The sequence below is a fragment of the Giraffa tippelskirchi genome, chromosome 12, assembly GCF_054371585.1.
Source record: "Giraffa tippelskirchi isolate mGirTip1 chromosome 12, T2T-mGirTip1v1.2.pri, whole genome shotgun sequence".
Taxonomy (NCBI): Eukaryota; Metazoa; Chordata; class Mammalia; order Artiodactyla; family Giraffidae; genus Giraffa; species Giraffa tippelskirchi.
Genome location: NC_137286.1, coordinates 120,468,953 through 120,487,567, shown reverse-complemented (window position 1 = coordinate 120,487,567; position 18,615 = coordinate 120,468,953). Strand labels below are relative to the sequence as shown.

The following is an 18,615-nucleotide window of genomic DNA, read 5'->3' as shown; positions in this document are numbered from 1 at the left end:
CAGACATTCATTGTAATCCCCTGTTATAACAGGATATTATTCAGATTCTTTTGAGTCAAAACAGCAAAGCTTAATAAAAATCAGAATTTGCCTCGGTGATATTTTGTGGACTTTCAATTTTTTTCCATTCAATTTTAGAAAAATTATAAAACTTTAATCCATTTTATGTAACTAAACTTAAAACAAGGTTTTAACCTTTTTATTACTAGGTTCTCTTGACAATATAAGTAAGAAAATACAACTTGAATCCTTATATATGCATCTTCAATGTATATGCATATATATATGTATTTCTATGTGTAGTATATATTATGATAGTCTCATAATCCATATTCTGATGCCATAAGCAACTAAAAATGTAACTGCTTGAAAGCAGCACTCAAAAGAGGCATATGAGTCCTTTGAACCAGCTCCTGCTACATCGGTGTTTTTAAAAGACTATATCATGCATGATTTCAAGTGCTTAAGAAGTGCAAATTTCTGATGCACTGGCCTCACCTCCAAGCTCCACTTCAAACCAAACCCAACAGGAATGAGATCCTCCTATAGGTTACAACTAAAGAGTTAAATTTGACATCCACTCAATGAAGTAACTGAGCACGCACGCGCAACGTGGCCCTCCTTCAGTCTACATGGGATACCTACTCTATCAAAGTAAGAAGTATTAATACAATTCAATTCCATCAAGTACCTGAAAAAAATTAAAGTCCACAAAATATCATGGAGGCAAATTCTGATTTTTATTAAGTCTCTCCATTTTGACTCAAAAGAATCTGAATAATATCTGAGAGTTGAGAGAGAATCTCTGAGATGGCTAATTCTGGCTTCCCTTAGTCCTGCCCTAACCCCTCTTGCCTTGGACACCAACACTGCTTGCCTACTTCCTATTATTCTCTTTCACTGGGTTCCAGGGTCCCCTCTGAATTCCCAGGCACTCAGTCCCACTGGGATGCACCACAGATGCTGTTAGTTCTTCTCGATGATGATTAAGAAAAAATATCACTTCTCACAAATCCCAATCTAAATTTAACTTTTTCCTGGTTCTCTCCCTTGGGCGTGTGTGTGGGAGGGGGTGTGTGTGTGCACGTGTGCATATGGGCACACACACACCCACGCTTCTTTCAAGAGACTCGTGCTGAGGTAACAGAGAGGTATGGACAATCCTGGAAGTCCCAGGACTCAGGATTAACTCCGTATGCTGCTTCATGAAGCAACTCTGGGCAGCAGGTAACAGATGTTGCCCTCGCAGTCAGCACCAGGACTAGGTGGTTTCTTCCTTCTCCCAGCTGTTCTTAGACAGAACTTCAGCACCTGTCTCCCTACAGCATCTAGGGTTTTGTGTGTATGTGTGTGTGTGCCTGTTTGTTCATTTGCCTCTTGAGTTGATTCCTCAAGCACCACACCAACCCCACATTCACAGGGAACTCTCAGTGCAGTATAAAGTCCAGTGGGAATTGCAATGATGTTTAACTCTTCTAGAGAAAGGAACTACTTAAGATGCAATTGATCATAGAGTTCTGCTACACAATCACACTTTCCAAATTTCCAGAAAATTTCCATTGACGGCAGAAGAGAGCGGATATGTGACCTCTTAGGTCTTGAGACTTACATGAAGTTGCACAGATTTATGACATTTTGCAAGCACAGATTACTCATCAGTTCAGTTCAGTCACTCAGTCATGTCCAACTCTTTGCGACCCCATGAACTGCAGCATGTCAGGTCTCCCTGTCCATCAACAACTCCTGGAGTCCACCCAAACCCATGTCTATCGAGTCGGTGATGACACCCAACCATCTCATCCTCTGTCGTCCCCTTCTCCTCCTGCCCTCAATCTTTCCCAGCATCAGGATCTTTTCAAATGAGTCAGCTCTTCGCATCAGGTGGCCAAAGTATTAGAGTTTCAGCTTCAACATCAGTCCTTCCAATGAACACCCAGAACTGATCTCCTTGAGGATGGACTGGTTAGATCTCCTTGCAGTCCAAGGGACTCTCAAGAGTCTTCTCCAACACCACAGTTCAAAAGCATCAATTCTTCAGCGCTAGCTTTCTTCACTGTCCAATTCTCACATCCATACATGACTACTGGAAAAACCATAGCCTTGACTAGATGGACCTTTGTTGGCAAAGTAATGTCTCTGCTTTTTAATATGCTGTCTATTTCTGCCTAAATATCCTTGGGATTTTTGAAATTTATTTCAAAGTATGTTGATATTTGTTTTAATAAAAAATGTTTCTCTCTCCAATCCAACTGTTCAGTCTTCTGGTAAAATTGACACTCCAGAAATAGATGTCTATCTTATTGTCTTACCTACCTGGGAAACCTTTGTATTTCACTCAGGGTATGATGATGATAGTGAAAAAATCAATGATGACCACAAAAATAGTTAATTTTTATCAAATGATTGCTTTGTGTCAGGAACTATATAATGACCTTCTTGGTGAGCATTATCTAATTTAATTCGTACACCAACATTACCAACTTCATATAATTATCTTCACTTTGTTGATGAGTGAAGTTAGCTACAAAAAGAGTTAAATAACTCACTTTTACAAACTTTTAGCTAGAAAGAAGGGGACTCAGAATATGAATCCCTGCAGTGGTGGAAATTATTGATTTCTTTTTCTTATTCTTCATTAACAGTCTCCTACCATGAATTCCAGTGGTGTTAGGTGCCCCTAACCCCAAAATTTAAGGACGACTCAAACTGATGAACAGAGATGAACCAACTGTAACTAGGCAACAAAGAGGGTTGTTTAGGGACAGAACATGAGGACCTTAATGATGTCAACATAAATGAGTGAGAGTCTGCCTCAACTCAGATATTTTGAACCTTTATCAAGTGCCCATTGGGAACTCTTTCATGACTGAATTCTCCTTCTGGCACTTATAGAGCAGGTACTCTATGTTAGCTACAAGATCCACATGTTCCAGGGCACATGTGCTGCAGACAGGTTTAGTGTCACACTTCTGGATGGCAACTCAGCTCCCTTTTATTTAGGTCTTAAGGCAGAACTCAGGTCCTTATCCCTCAAGTCTCCAAGTAGCTTTTTCTCTTCAAGTTGCTTCCTCAAATTTATCAGGATGTTTCCCAGGCAAGTCACTTAAGATAACTAAGGAACTTGGCCAAAGTTGAGATAGATCTTCATACTACCTTTTCATGGAAGGCTGAGACACCTGTGCAAATCAGGCTTCAGAAATATTCCTGGCCACTCAATGATTCTTCAAGCCAGAAATGCAAACGAATTCTAATGGGGTAACTGAGTTACATCTATTAATAACTTAGGTTAATATTAAATGACCTCCCTCTCTCAGGCCTCCTTGCTTCTTTACCTAGCCAAAATTTCCTTCACAGACCCATTTTAGCTGAAAGCTGAGCGCCAAAGAATTGATGCTTCTGAACTGTGGTGTTGGAGAAGTCCCTTGAGAGTCACTTGGAACGCAGGCAGATTCAACCAGTCCATCCTAAAGGAGATCAGTCCTGGGTGTTCATTGGAAGGACTGATGTTGAAGCTGAAACTCCAATACTTTGGCCACCTGATGTGAAGAGCTGACTCATTGGTAAAGACCCCGAAGTTTGGATAGATTGAAGGCAGGAGGAGAAGGGGATGACAGAGGATGAGATGGTTGGATGGCATCACCAACTCGATGGGCATGAGTTTGAGCAAGCTCTGGGAGATGGTGTTATACAGGAAACCCTGGCTCGCTGTAGTCCACGGGATCGCAAAGAGTCGGACACAACTGAGAGAATGAATTGAACTGAACTGATCCTCTGCATCTCTAACAGGTCTTTATAAGAAGTATTCATTTGAGCATCATGGCATATAACATGTGTCTATTGAAATACTTTGATTAAAGCCATAAATCGCTGCTCAGGACTTTATACAAGGGTCAGTCCAGGAAAATTCAACCTTAACTTTTACTCTAGAAATATGTCATTTCTAAATATTGTAAAGTAATTAGCCTCCAATTAAAATAAAAAGAAAAAAAACAATAAAGAAGAGTTTAGTATACTTCATCCAGGAAATGGAAGCCACATGACATGTTTTCCCCTTGAATTTGCTGCCCGGAACCACTTCATTTGGGCTTCCCAAGTGGCACTAGTTGTAGAGAACCAGCCTGCCAATACAGGAGACGTAAGAGACACAAGTTTGATTCTTGGGTTGGGAAGATTCCTTGGAGGAGGAAATGGCAACCCACTCCAGTATTCTTATCTGGATGGCAACTCAGCTCCCTTTTATTAGGTCTTAAGGCAGAACTTAGTGGACAGATGTCCATGGCATCGCAAAGTCAGACATGACTGAAGTGACTTAGACTGCATACACACACACCACTCCATTTCATGTCTGAATGAGGTAAAATGTTTATCTCAGGTGCTTGGTAGCATCTATCTGAGTACTGCAGTTTGTTTCAACAGTTCTCAAGCCTAGCTGCTCATTAGAATCTTCTGTTTCTGGATGTCTGGGGCCAATTCAGCCAGATCTAAGGATGGGGCCAGGTCCTAGAGTATTTTAAATGTTCTCTGAAACGACTCAAGAGGCTTCTCCAGTGGCTCAGTGGTAAAGAATCTGCATGCGATGCAGGAGCCATAAGAGACACGGGTTCAATCCCTGGGTTGGGAAGATCCCCTGGAGGAGGAAATGACAACCCACTCCAGTATTCTTGCCTGGAGAACCCCATGGACAGAGAAGCTTGGCTAGCTACAGCTCATGGGGTCGCAAAGAGTTGGACGTAAATGAAGCGACTTAGCACACACCGGATAATTCAAACATAGAGGAGGAGTTGAGAGTCATTTATAGGGATGCTCTAAATTCGTTGGGGTTTTTTTATTTGCTTGTTTTAATACCAATGATCTGGTTTGTAAACTAACTTATTTACCCTAACCCAAGTTCTTTCTCAATAAAAGAATCATCATATGTAAATACATAAGCCATCGATCTCACACAGTTGAACAGGTCTGCTGCTGCTGCTGCTGCTGCTAAGTCGCTTCAGTCGTGTCCAACTCTGTGCAACCCCATAGACGGCAGCCCACCAGGCTCCCCCGTCCCTGGGATTCTCCAGGCAAGAACACTGGAGTGGGTTGCCATTTCCTTCTCCAATGCATGAAAGTGAAAAGTGAAAGTGAAGACGCTCAGTCGTGTCTGACTCTTTGTGACCCCATGGACTGCAGCCTACCAGGCTCCTCCGTCCATGGGATTTTCCAGGCAAGAGTACTGGAGTGGGCTGCCATTGCCTTCTCCGAAGCCATCTGCTAGATGAACCACTTTCTTTCCACCATGAGCTCCCTTCCTGATCCACATCTTAGGATCCTGAGCTGATTAATTAATAAACTTCAGATTAATCTGAAGTTTCACGACCAAGAATCATTATTACAACATTTGGTGCACCTGAAAGCTACATGTGGTTCCTCTTCAGAGCCACTTACTGTTTTTATTCCACCTGATTGATTTGAAAACAAATAATTCCATTCTGAGGAATGGTAAAGAATCTGCCTGCCAATGCAGGGGACATAAGCTTCCATCTGTGGGTTGGGAAGATCCCCTGGAGGAGGGCATGGCAACCCACTCCAGTATTCTTGCCTGGAGAACCCCATGGACAGAGGAGTCTGAAGGGGTACAGTCCATAGGGTCGCAAAGAGGCGGACACACCTGAAGTCGACTTAGCATGCACGCACAGCACGAGAAAGGTTGACACACAAAGATATGAACGCTGAGCCTATGCTTTACAATGTACTTGGTCTTCTGAGAATGTAATATGAACTTTTGTTTAGGACTAATTCCTAAGCAACTCCTAAACTTATTCCTCTGTATTGTAACTCAGCTCCTAAACAATTCCTATACTTATCCCTCTGTACCGTAACAGCTCAAGTCCCCAGAAAGCTCATGATATATATATATACACAAGAAGCAATATACTTCATCCCTAGGGTTATTTTTACATAGTTATATTTCTTAGCATCTTAAAGGTAGGAATTGGAAACCATAAATGAAAATGATGAATATTACAATATTAAACAAGCAACATAGCATGTGGTATATATTTTTTTTTTATTAAATGTGTTCACCTTTAAAAATGTTCATTTTCCCCTGTTAAAAAAGAAAGTGAAGATCTGGGTTCTTATGCTACCTACTCAATAAAATGAGAGGAAATAAATAAGAACTCTCAATGTGAATTTTTAAAAGGGAAAGAAGAAACAGAAAGCACAGCCAGACACACCTGCTGTGGAATTCCTGGTGTGATATTCAAAATCATGGATAAAATTATTCCAATGGCACACCTTTCTCTAAGGATCACAAATCCTGTTTCACGTCTCTGAGATATTTACCATTATTTTGATTTCTACTTACACCAAAGCTATCAGTTAATAAATCCAGCCAAATTCATTGATGGGTTTGATAGAACTAGATGAAACATATTCAAAACCAAATGACTTGCCAAAATACCAATTGTAAATTTACAGAAGCATTAGTGATGTCACCTATTGATGCTAACTCTCAACTAGGAAACATAAATTTAAAAATAGACAGATAAACTTACTGTCCATAAAGATGTTTGCTGTGAGAAAGGTACAATAAAAGTGACAAAAAATATATAAAATATCTATTTTGGAAACATTACAAATCAAAGACAAAGATAGACTACCTATTACTTCCAAGGAAAATAACTAGCAAAACAATTCTATCTAAAAACTACCTGCATTTCACTTTTTCAGGATTATTCTGCCATTTAATATGTCCAAATTTTCTATTGTTTCCATTACTTTTAGCTCTAAAATACTAAACTGTAGTTTCTAAATTGCCCTTTCCAATACATTTTATTTATATCCTGAGACAATGAACAAACGACCGAAAAATTAAATGCTACTGAAAATTACATTGCAAAAACTTACTGTAGAACTTAAATTATCTGTCACCACACAGCATACTGTTAACATCAAAATGGCTTTATAATTCAAATGCCTGCTCTAACAAGACTTTACTATTCCAGTAATCTCTTGCCCAGGAAGATGAAGTTGCAAATAACTTACTTAATCACTTTTCAAAAACCCATTTGTTCCATTAATAAACTATTCAACTAGTCCTTTCCAGAGTAAAAGCCCCTACTCAGGACACTGGATGACTCCATGAGGTTCCCCAATTGACTGTCTACTCTTTAAGATTCACTTTAAAATGCTCACCTCACTTCATCTATCAATCCTAAGTCATTTTGCTACAAACTCTCTTGAGTCCAGTCAGCCCCCTACCCCACACTTACAGATGTGCCTTAAACCAGAACCCTCAAAATCTTACAAAGGTTCTATCTACCCCTTGTCTTCTAAAAAACTACAAAGATTCCCAAGGTAGAAGTCTCCTTTACTGAAGTAATAGATAACTTGGATTTCCTTTATCAGTAGGCTACTTGGTAGTCTCTCTGGGGATTCATGGAATCAGTAACCGGCTCTGCACATTTCAAATAACCATACTTTTATATTACAAAATAGCTATGCCTATTATTCTCATATATGTGCTACATGTAAAATTCGAACAACTCCCTAGTAAATGTTTTATTGGACTAAGTAGACAAGTCTAACATAGAAACTTAAAAAATACTACTTGAGAAAAATCGTATAATTATTTCTATAGGATATAAAGTATGGCATATAACCACTGGAGACTCTTCATGGTGTCAGCATTGGGTTGTTTTATCTAGTATTCTTTAAATTCTAGTATTCTTCAAATGTCTGCAACTATATTAAGAAAATCTGCAACTTGCCTAACCCTAACTTACCACAGTGAGCAAAAAAGTCCTTGTGATTACAGAAGGTGTATAGGGCAACAACAACAACAACTACAGGGCATTGGACACACCCCATAATATAAATCACAGTCCAGAAAAAGAAAAAGCCTTTTAGACATTTTCCAATGCAATATAAATAGAACAAAGCTTTGTCTTCTACAAGTGAATAGTTAAGGCTTAACTAGATATTAAAATAGATATTTCTGTTCCACAAGGTAGCTCTGTTGTATAAATTTATTCTGAATTCACTTCAATTTCTATCCAGGCATTCTTGGAACATATCGTATTAATTAGTATTAAAGCAAGCCAAAAGCAAATTATGTCTTTATATACGGAAGTCTGAGAGAGCAGCAGCTCCTTTTCTTGGGTCTAGATTTTGAGAGACTAATAACAGAACTCTTCTTTTCCTCATCCATGTTCTAAACCATTTGAGAGATAGATGTAAGTAAAGGAACTCAACATATCAAGTTTTGTTATTGACAAAGTTCTTTGGAAATGGAGCGCTAGGATTGTTAGTTCAGTGGATTCATTGACAATGCAGGTAAATGGTAATCCTCTTGTCTTTAGAGCTTACCCCCATAAAGTCTCTAAGATGAAAGCAGCTAATCCTGAAGAGCACCAGGAAAAAGGAATTATGTTACTTCTAAAATTTGTCTAAATTTTTCTGCCAGTCTCCCCATCAGAAAGTTATGTCACTTCCTTTAGTGAGGCCTGAATAAAGGATTGGAAAATTCAGAAGAATTTATTCCCAATGGAAAATCTTCCTGTGCAAACATAAAGCCAAAGGAAAAGAGTTTGTCTCTGAACAGTTAATACCTAGATGGAATGACTGGAGAAGTGATACAGGGTAACTACTATTTACTGTTCTACAAACTATTTCCCCTGCTGTTTGTGGATGATACCTAAGATCTCCATCATCATGGTGGTGGTGGTGGTAGTTTAGTTGCTCAGTCATGTCCAACTCTTGCGACCCCATGGACTGTAGCACACCAGGCTCCTCTGTCCATGGGATTTTCCAGGAAAGAATATTGGAGTGGCTTGTCATTTCCTTCTCCAGGGGATTTTCTCAACTTGTGGATTGAACCCACTTTTCCTGCATTCGTAGGCGGTCTCCTGCGTGCAAGTGGTTTCTTCATTTCTTCATCAAACATAGATATAAAAGAAGGTAGGGACTTCCCTGGTGGCTCAGATGTTAAAGAGGGCTTTACCAGAGAAGTCCTTTTATCATTATACATAGATTTAAAATAAGTTAGGGCTTCCCTGGTGGCTCAGACGGTAACGAGTCTGCCTCCAATGCAGGAGACCGGGGTTCAATCCCTGGGTCAGGAAGATCCCCTGGAGAAGGAAATGGCCTGGGAAATCCCTTGAATGGAGGAGCCTGGTGGGCTACAGTCCATGGGGTTGCAAAGAGTCAGACACAACTAAGTGGCTAACAATCGTAACACACACAGGGACTTCCCTAGTAGTCCAGTGATTAAGACTTCACCTTCCAGTGCAGGGGGTGTGGGTTGGATCCCTGGTTGGGGAGACTGCAACAAATTCAACGAAGACTTTAAAAATGATCCACATTAAAAAAAAAACTTTAAAAAGTAAGTTAATATAGCTCTAGAAATTTCCAGTTCACCAGAACGTATGTTACAAGATTATTTTTTAAACGGCAAAATCATGCCCAGCTTAACAGTTTAAGGTCAAAAATCTTTTTTTAATGAATTTATTTTTAATTGAAGGATAATTGCTTTACAGAATTTTGCTGTTTTCTATCAAACCTCAATATGAATCAGCCATAAGTATGCATATATCCCTTCCCTTTTGAAATTCCCTCCCATCTCCCTCCCCATCCCACCCTCTAGGTTGATACAGAGCCCCTGTTTGAGTTTCCTGAGCCATACAGCAAATTCCCATTGGCTATCTATTTTACACATGGTAATGTAAGTTTCCATGTTATGCTTTCCATACATCTCACCTTCTCCTTCCCTCTCCCCATGTCCATAAGTCTATTTTCTATGTCTATTTCTCCATTGTTGCCCTGTAAATAAATTCTTTAGTACCATTTTTCTAGATTCTGTATATATGTGTTAGAATACAGTATTTATCTTTCTGTTTCTGACTTACTTCACTCTGTATAATAGGTTCTAAGTTCATTCACCTCATTAGAACTGACTCAGATGTGTTTCTTTTTATGGCTGAGTAATATTCCATTGGGTATATATACCACAACTTCTTTATCCATTCATCTGTTGATGGACATCTAGGTTGCTTCCATGTTATAGCTATTGTAAATAGTGCTGCAATGAACAATGGGATACATGTGTCTCTTTCAATTTTGGTTTCCTCAAGGTATATGCCTAGGAGTGGGATTGCTGGGTCATATGGTGGTTTTATTCCTAGCTTTTTAAGGACTCTCCATACCATCTTCCATAGTGGCTGTATCAATTTCCATTCCCACCAACAGTGCAAGAGTGTTCCCTTTTCTCCACACCTTTGCCAGCACTTATTGTTTGTAGACTTTTTGATGAGGGCCATTCTGACTGGTATGAGGTGATATCTCATTGTAGTTTTGATTTGCATTTCTCTAATAATGAGCAATGTTGAGCATCTTTTCATGTGTATGTTGGCTATCTGTATGTCTTCTTTGGAGAAATGTCTGTTTAGGTCTTTTTCCCACTTTTTGATTGGGTTGTTTACTTTTTTGGCATTGAGTTGTATGAGCTGCTTGTATATTTTGGAAATTAATCCTTTGTCAGTTGTTTCATTTGCTTTATTTTCTCCCATTCTGAGGGTTGTCTTTTCACCTCACTTATGGTTTCCTTTGCTGTGCAAAAGCTTTTAAGTTTAATCAGGTCCCACTTGTTTACTTTTGTTTTTATTTCCATTACTCTAGGAGGTGGGTCAAAGAGGATCTTGCTCTGATTTATGTCATTGAGTATTCTGCCTACGGTCGAGAAGCTTTTGAATCATGGGCCCGAAGTGCGCCATGTATGTACAAAAGCTAAAATGGCTTAACATCATACTACGCTTTCTACCATAAATGTATTGCTATGAATGGTCTCTTAATTAAACCCAACAAGACAGCCAAGATGTCCATTCACTCAGTGAGCAGATGTAGTTTGCTCTTTTATAGCATGTTTCTTTTGGAGAAAGTAGTGGTGGGCATATTTGGATCAGATTTATACAGTTATGAAAGTAAAGATTCCATTCTGGTCAAAAAATAAAAAGCAAAATCATGACTCTCATGCAAACATAAAATTAGAACATATCAAGGATTTATTTAACTTGTTAATAAATGAAGGAACCAGTATGATGTTACAACCATCAGGAATGCTGACATGAATGTGAAAATAGATTCAAAATTGGTTAATACCCATAGGAAAAGAGGCTTCCCTGGTAGCTCAGTTGGTAGAGAATCCACCTGCAATGCAGGAGACCCTGGTTCAATTCCTGGGTCAGGAAGATACCCTAGAGAAAGGATAGACCACCCACTCCAGTATTCTTGGGCTTCCCTGGTGGCTCACCTGGTAAAGAATCTGCCTGCAATGCAGGAGACCTGAGTTCGATCCCTGGGTTGGGAAGATCCCCTGGAGGAGGAAAAGGCTGCCCACTCCAGTATTCTGGCCGGGAGAATTCCAAGGACTGTATATATAGTCCATGGGGCCGCAAAGAGTCAGACATGACTGAGCAACTTTCATTTTCATAGGAAAAGAACAAATTACATTTCCACTGATAAAATTTACTTGCATTCCTATGTGTCTGTTAGTTGTTCAGTCATGCCCAACTCTTTGCGACCCCATGGACTATAGCCCGCCTGGCTCCTCTGTCCATGAAATTCTTCAGGCAAGAATACCGAGCGAATAGCCATTCCTTCTCCAGGAGATCTTCCCCATCCAGGGATTGAGCTCAGGTCTCCTGCATTACAGGCAGATTCTTTACTATCTAAACCACCAGAGAAGCCCATTCCTATGTACAAAAGTTGTTTAGCATACAATTTAGATGGTAAATTTGCTTAAAGCCAGTGAAAAGCACAACAGATAATCCAGAAGAGTGCATCAGGCAGAATGCCCAGCAATTTTTTGTACATTTCAAAGTCTTTCACAATACTCCTTGTTATAGTCTATTGATAAGAAAAACTAGTGAACTGCTCTCTTGTAATTTACATTGTCACATTAACCTGTACCATTTTACAGTCAAAAACCGTGAGACGTGGAAAAACACATAAGAACTTTCATCATATGGTTTTGTCAACCCTATGAACTCAACGTTTCTTCTAGAATCAAGTTGTCAGTATCCATTCCTACTGATGGTAGTTTCCAGCCTAAGGGAAGGGGAACAGTATGGAAGGTGGGCTTCCTTCCTTCCTCTTATCTCCCCAAAAGCAATTCTAGGAGAGATTATCCGGCTCCTCACCTGCTTTCTTCCCTAGATAGTCCTGAATCCATTAACTTTACTTCTTGATTTCTCCAGAGCTTTTACTCTTAATACTCAAGACCAGACTCTTACTATTCAAAACATTGTGCCTGTCAAAAAACCCAGTTATTGTAAGTCAAAAGCCTTGGCATTCAAAGTTGTTTTCTTTGCTTTTCTTTAAATCAGTGTTACAAAATTGAAGTGATGAGTCTCAAATATTACTTTTTCTTGTCATCTCTGATACAATACTTAAAAGGCATCTCAGGGCAACAGATGCCTCTTTCAGAAAGGGAAGTTATTTATGTACAAGAAAGCTTAAGACCTTGTCCTAAGTTAAAGACTGGGTCTAAATGATATGCTGCTAAATTATGCTCAGTTGCTCAGTCGTATCTGACTCTTTAGGGCCCCATGGACTGTAGTCCACCAGTCTCCTGTGTCCATGGGATTTTCCAGGCAAGAATACTGGAGTGGATTGCCATCACCTCCTCAAGGGGATCTTCCCCAACCAGGTATTGAACCCTCATCTCCTGCCTCTCATGGACAGGCAGATTCTTTACCACTGAGCCATCTGGGAAGCTCCCTCAGTGATGTATCCCAATTCAAAATCTGCAAAAAATGTATTTTATAGTGACAAAATATCTAAGCCAAAAATATTTAGAACATGACCTGTAAACGTATATGATATTGAAATAATTACAGAAGGAATAATAAACACTAGGCTAATAATTTTTTAAACCTGAAATGAAGTCTAGTGATTTTAAAAAAATTTATTCTTTCAATCCCTGAAAATGGTATATCTTTCCATTTGTTTGTATCTTCAGTTTCTTTCCTCAGTGTCTTATAGTTTCCCAAGTACAAGTCTCTGATCTCCTTGGTTAAATGTATTGCTAGATATTTTATTCTTTTAGATGCAAATGTAAATGGGGTTTCTTTCCCTTTTTTTGTGTAGCTCTTGGTCTGTGATTCACCCATTCCAGTCCATTTTAGTTCACCGATTCCTAAAATGTCGATGCTCACTCTTGCCATCTCCTGTTTGACCACTTCCAATTTACCTTGATTCAAGAACCTAACATTCCAGATTCCTATGCAATATTGTTCTTTACAGCATTGGACTTTACTTCCATCACCAGTCACATCCATGTAGGCATTGCTTTCACTTTGGCTCCATCTCTTCGTTCTTTCTGGAGTTATTTCTCCAATCTTTTCCAGTAGCATATTGGGCACCTACTGACCTGGGGAATTCATCTTTCAGTGTGATATCTTTTTGCCTTTTCAATCTGTTCTTGGGGTTTTCAAGGCAAGAATACTGAAGTGGTTTGCCATTTCCTTCTCCAGAGGACCACGTTTTGAACTAAAGAGCCTCTTGATGAAAGTGAAAGAAGAGAGTGAAAAAACTGGCTTAAAACTCAACATTCAAAAAACTAAGATCATGGCATCTGGCCCCAGCAGTTCATGGCAAATATATGGGGAAACAATGGAAACAGTGAGAGACTTTATTTTCTTAGGGTCCAAAATCACTGCAGATGGTGACTGCAGCCATAAAATTAAAAGACGCTTGCTCCTAGGAAGGAAAGCTATGACCAACCTAGACAGTATATTAAAAAGCAGAGACATTTCTTTGCCAACAAAAGTCCATCTAGTCAAAGCTATGGTTTTTCCAGTAGTCGTGTATAGATGTGAGAATTGGACCATAGAGAAAGCTGAGAGCCTAAGAATTGATGCTTTTGAACTGTGGTGTTGGAGAAGATGCTTGAGAGTCCCTTGGACTGCAAGGAGATCCAACCAGTCAATCCTAAAGGAAATCAGTCCTGAATATTCATTCGAAGGACTAATGATGAAGCTGAAACTCCAGTACTTTGGCCACCTGATGCAAAGAACTGGCTCATTAGAAAAGACCTTAATGCTGGGAAAGATTGAAGGCAGGAAGAGAAAGGGACAACAGAGGATGAGATGGTTGGATGGCATCACTGACTCAATGGACATGAGTTTGAGTAGGCTCCAGGAGTTGGTGATGGACCGGGAAGCCTCGCGTGCCTCAGTCCATGGGTCACAATGAGTGGGACACAACTGAGCGACTGAATTGACTGACTGGTTTGTGATTACCAGAAAGTTCATGGTCAGTAATTATTTTAAGTTGATGATCTCTTAAGTTCCAACACATTCTAACAATTCATTTTTACTCTCTTTCACCACATTTAATGTTTTTGACATCATATTTGACATTTTTTTTTGTTTTATGTATCCTTTAATAATATTGTGAGTATAGATGATTTTACTACTTTTGTCTTTTAATCTTCCTACCAACTTCATAAGTAACCACTTATATCTAGTACCTTTCCTGTATGTTTGCTTTTACCAATAAGATGTTTCCTTCTGTAATTTTTATATTTCTAGTTGTGACCTTTTCTTTTCTGCTTAGAAAAGTCCCTTTAACACTTCTTGTTAAGCTAGTTTAGTAGTGTGGAACTCTTTTGTTTTCACTTGTCTGTAAAACTCTGATCTGTTCCTTTGAATCATCTAATCTGCTGTTTATTCTTTCCAGTGTATTTTTCATTTCAGTTACTGCATTCTTCAGCTGTGTTTGGTTCTTCTTTATATTTTCTATAATAACTCTTTATTAAATGTCTCACTGTGTTCACCCATTCTTCTCCCAAGTTTATTAAGCATCTTTATGATGATTACCTTGAAATCTTTATCATGTGGGTTTGCTTCACTTTGCTTAGTTCTTCTGAGATTTTGTCTTGCTCTTTCATTTGGAATATATTCCTCTGTCAACTCATCTTGTCTAATTCTCTGTGTTTATTTTTATCTGTTTCATAGGTCAGTTACATTTCTCAATCTTGAAGAGGGAGCCTTATGTAGGAGATGTACTATGGGGTCCAGCAGTGCACTCCTCTCTGATCACCAGGGTTATATGCTCTAGAAGTTCTCTCTATGTGGGCTATATGGGCCATTCTGTTGTTATGGAGACAACTATCTGGCATGTTGCAGTTCATGGAGTCACAAAGATTGAAATGACTGATTGTGACCATGATGGTAAGCAGGACTGGCCCCAGCCTGGTTGGCTGTCAGGCCCTGCCTTTTGTGGTGGACCAGTCTACTGATGAGTAGGACTGGAGCTCAACAAGGTTGACTAGATGGCCCAGTGGGTCCCAGTGGTGTTGGCCTACTGGTGGGTGGGGCCAGGACCTAAGGCAGATGAAACTGTGGGGAGTGGGAGGATCCAGGATTGGTGCCAGCACACTGATAGGCAGGTAAACCTCTGGCATTAATAGGTTAGATGAAGGATTCCAAAATAGCACTTGTGAGCACCAGTGTCTTCTTGGTAGAATGAGCTCTCAACCATGCTACTGCAATCTTCTATGTCCATAGGGAGTTTCAGTTGCCTCCTGCCTCTCCAGGAGGTTCTCCAAGGTCAGCAAGTGGGTCTGGGCCAGACTTCTTTCAAATTACTGCCTCTGCCCTAGGACTACAGAGAGTGTGAGATTTTGTACACGCCCTTTGTGGGGGCAGTCTCTATTTCCTATAAACCTTCAGCTCTCCCGAATATATGCCCTGTGTGTATGTGTTAGTCATTCAGTCATGACCTACTCTTTAGGACCCCGTGGACTGTAACTCTACAGGCTCCTCTGTCCATGGAATTCTCCAGGCAGAAATACAGGAGTAGGTAGCTTTTCCCTTCTCCAGGGAATCTTCCCAACCCAGGGATCAAACCCGAGTCTTCTGCATTGTAGGCAGATTCTTTACCATCTAAGCCACCAGGGAAACCCAAATATAAGCCCTACTGGTTTTCATAGCCCAGTATTCTGGGAGCTCATCTTCCTGGCAAAGAACCCCCAAGCGGAGGAGCCTAATGTGGGGCTTTGATCTCTTGTTCCTTGCGGATAACCTCTGCAGTTGTGATTATTCTCCCATCTCTGGGGAGCCTACCCAATGATGTGAGCCTTGATTATACTGTGCTTTCATTCTTCCTCCTCATCTCATTGTGCTTCCTTCTTCATACCTTTACTTGTGGAAAACCTTTTCTGCTAGTCTTCAGGTCGTGCTTATAGACAGTTACTTTGTAAACACTTATAATTTTGATGTGCTTGTAGGAGGAGGTGAGCTCAGAGTCTTTCTACTCCGCCATCTTGTCTGCACTGTAAATTCTTTGGATTTTGAATTGCTATCATATCTGCAGCAGTTTGGACAAAACAGTTAAGGTAAAACAGGAAGATGAAGTTTATAGTTTGAAGGAAAGAACAGCTGTTGCATATCTGAGGAAAGGAATTGAGGATAAAACACACACTTCTGTTGATCATGCATGCAAGCATAGGAGAGAGCAATTGACTCAGTGAAATGACTCACTTCATTTTCAAGTAAACATTTCTGCTGTGGCTCCTCTGCTACTGTGATAATATTTAAATTTACCTTTAATTATAGCCAAAGATTGAACATCAAATCTTAATTTTTTCAGCCTGCTGCAGGACAGATATTAAATGCTTACTTCCAAAAATAAGTTTGTTAATTGCTTTATAAGACATAGATCTGGCAGCAGCTCCCTTGGAAATAACTACTGTATAAATCAAATAATCTAATTATTTTAGACAAGCTATAAATATGTTTTAATGGGCCAAAATTGTAAAATAGTTGAAGGCACTGCATAGTTTTGAGGGGAGGATTAAATTGCTTTTTTTTTTGCCGTTAATAATAGTACCATATGTACTCAGATAAGACTTGGAATTATACACAATGTATGGTCATGGTACTCTCAATTTTAAATCAGAAAGAAAAATAAAGTAGCCCGATTAAACACCTTCAAAACATTTTTTTCTATTTTTGTCTTAGCTTTTTTCATTCTTCATCCATCCTTGATAGTCTCAAAACCATAGAAAGAAAAATGTGAGAATAGTAATAAAGTGCAGGAAGGCAGATGGAGAGGAAGACAGAAAGAGGAAGAAAAAGGCATGGAAACCACACAGAAAGGAAGTAGATGAGTAGCAGATCAGTTAGGGTCATCAGTTGTAAGCAACAGTATCTGACTCTAGCTAATGAAACACAAAGGGAATTTAGTGGAAACATAGGAGTAAAATGGTAAGTAAAACTTAGTATCTAAGACTTAGAAAGACAGGAATGAGGGCAGAGATTAATGGCTACATTCTTGCAAGGATAAGTCAGTCCTAATGATTCGTTTTTCTTCCATTACTGTGCCCTGGGTAGAAATACCAGAGCTAAAGACTTTGACTGGCCTAGTTTGGGTGAACGCCTATTTCTTGGCTAAACGGGATCCATGTGGATTATCACCCATTGGGACTGCACATATTGTGATGATGTAGAAAGAGCATAAAACAACATCAAAAGAAGTGAAAATGAGAAATAAGTAAATAACAATAACCCTGAACAAAAACAACTAGTGTATTTTTAAAATTTGTATGCATCCATTGAATGAAAGCATACATTTTGAGGCTTTAACTTGTTTTTGGTGGTAGGAGGATTGGGAGGGAGTTAATGAGGATGATGAGAGGATAGGTAGATTTTGATATCTCTTAGGAAACAGAACGGTAAACCCTTTTGTCAAAATTTCTGAATAGTTATATGAATAAGAGATATCTCTTCTTGAAAATTCTGTCTGAAAATTATTACAGAATAACTTGTAAAAAGTCAAACTAAATAATAAATTATGTTTTAAAGAAAAGCATTTCTGTTCATAAAAACTAAATGCCAACAAATTTGGAAGTCTGCTAGGAATAATTTTATTAATAGACTACTTAATAATATCCAGAAGCTCTTATTTGTAGCATTAGATTCCAGAACACTTGTTTCCTACTGTTCTTAATTCCAAGAATAACAACTGTTAGGTCAGAGGGAATGTTGATGGATAATTAGACTAAGAGGATGGAGGGAGAGGATCTGCTTAGTCCATAGGGTCAGTAGCCAGTTGAGTCTTGTATGTTCTTAAGGACTAAGCATTAATCACTTCTCATGGGTAATACCGGAGAAGAGAGGAGAAGGGAAGAAAAAATAGGGGAAAAGGAGAAGGAAAAGAAAAAAACAGAGAGGAAAAGGAAAGAGATGAAAAGAGAAAGGGTTGAAGATACTAGAGCATTTCTGGGAACTCATTGACTCTGGAGTTTACTGCTCCCACACTTACCCCCACCTCTTCCCTGCATTTTATAACCAAAGCAAGAAGTAATAAATGCTGCCTTCTCTCTGCAAGTTCCTGCAGATGGTGTGAGAATAAACAAGGTCTTAGATATGTCCACCAAAAAAATACGTGCAACCTAAAAGTTGAGAGTTAGATTTTATTCTGTGGGAATGTTAGGACTCAGCCCAGGAGACAGCATCTCAGGTGACCCCAAGAGAGCTGACTTGGAGGAGGCAGGGAAGGGGCCAGGCTCTATAGAAGTTTACAGCAAGAGGCAGATAATCTGAATATTAAAAGATTATTGTTAATTAAGAG

At 39.4% G+C, this 18,615-nt stretch overlaps 1 long non-coding RNA gene across 2 annotated transcripts in view; it reads left to right on the top strand.

Annotated features, from left to right (window-relative positions):
- The first annotated feature begins 15,360 nt into the window (after positions 1-15,360).
- LOC145529493 (uncharacterized) overlaps positions 15,361-18,615 on the top strand; it is a 43,422-nt gene continuing 40,167 nt past the window's right edge. Inside the window, exon 1 of one of the 2 annotated variants that reach the window (XR_014071283.1) lies at positions 15,361-15,426. This is a non-coding gene — a long non-coding RNA (uncharacterized LOC145529493). The remainder of the gene's footprint in view (positions 15,427-18,615) is intronic. The other variant, XR_014071284.1, reaches the window with a different exon arrangement.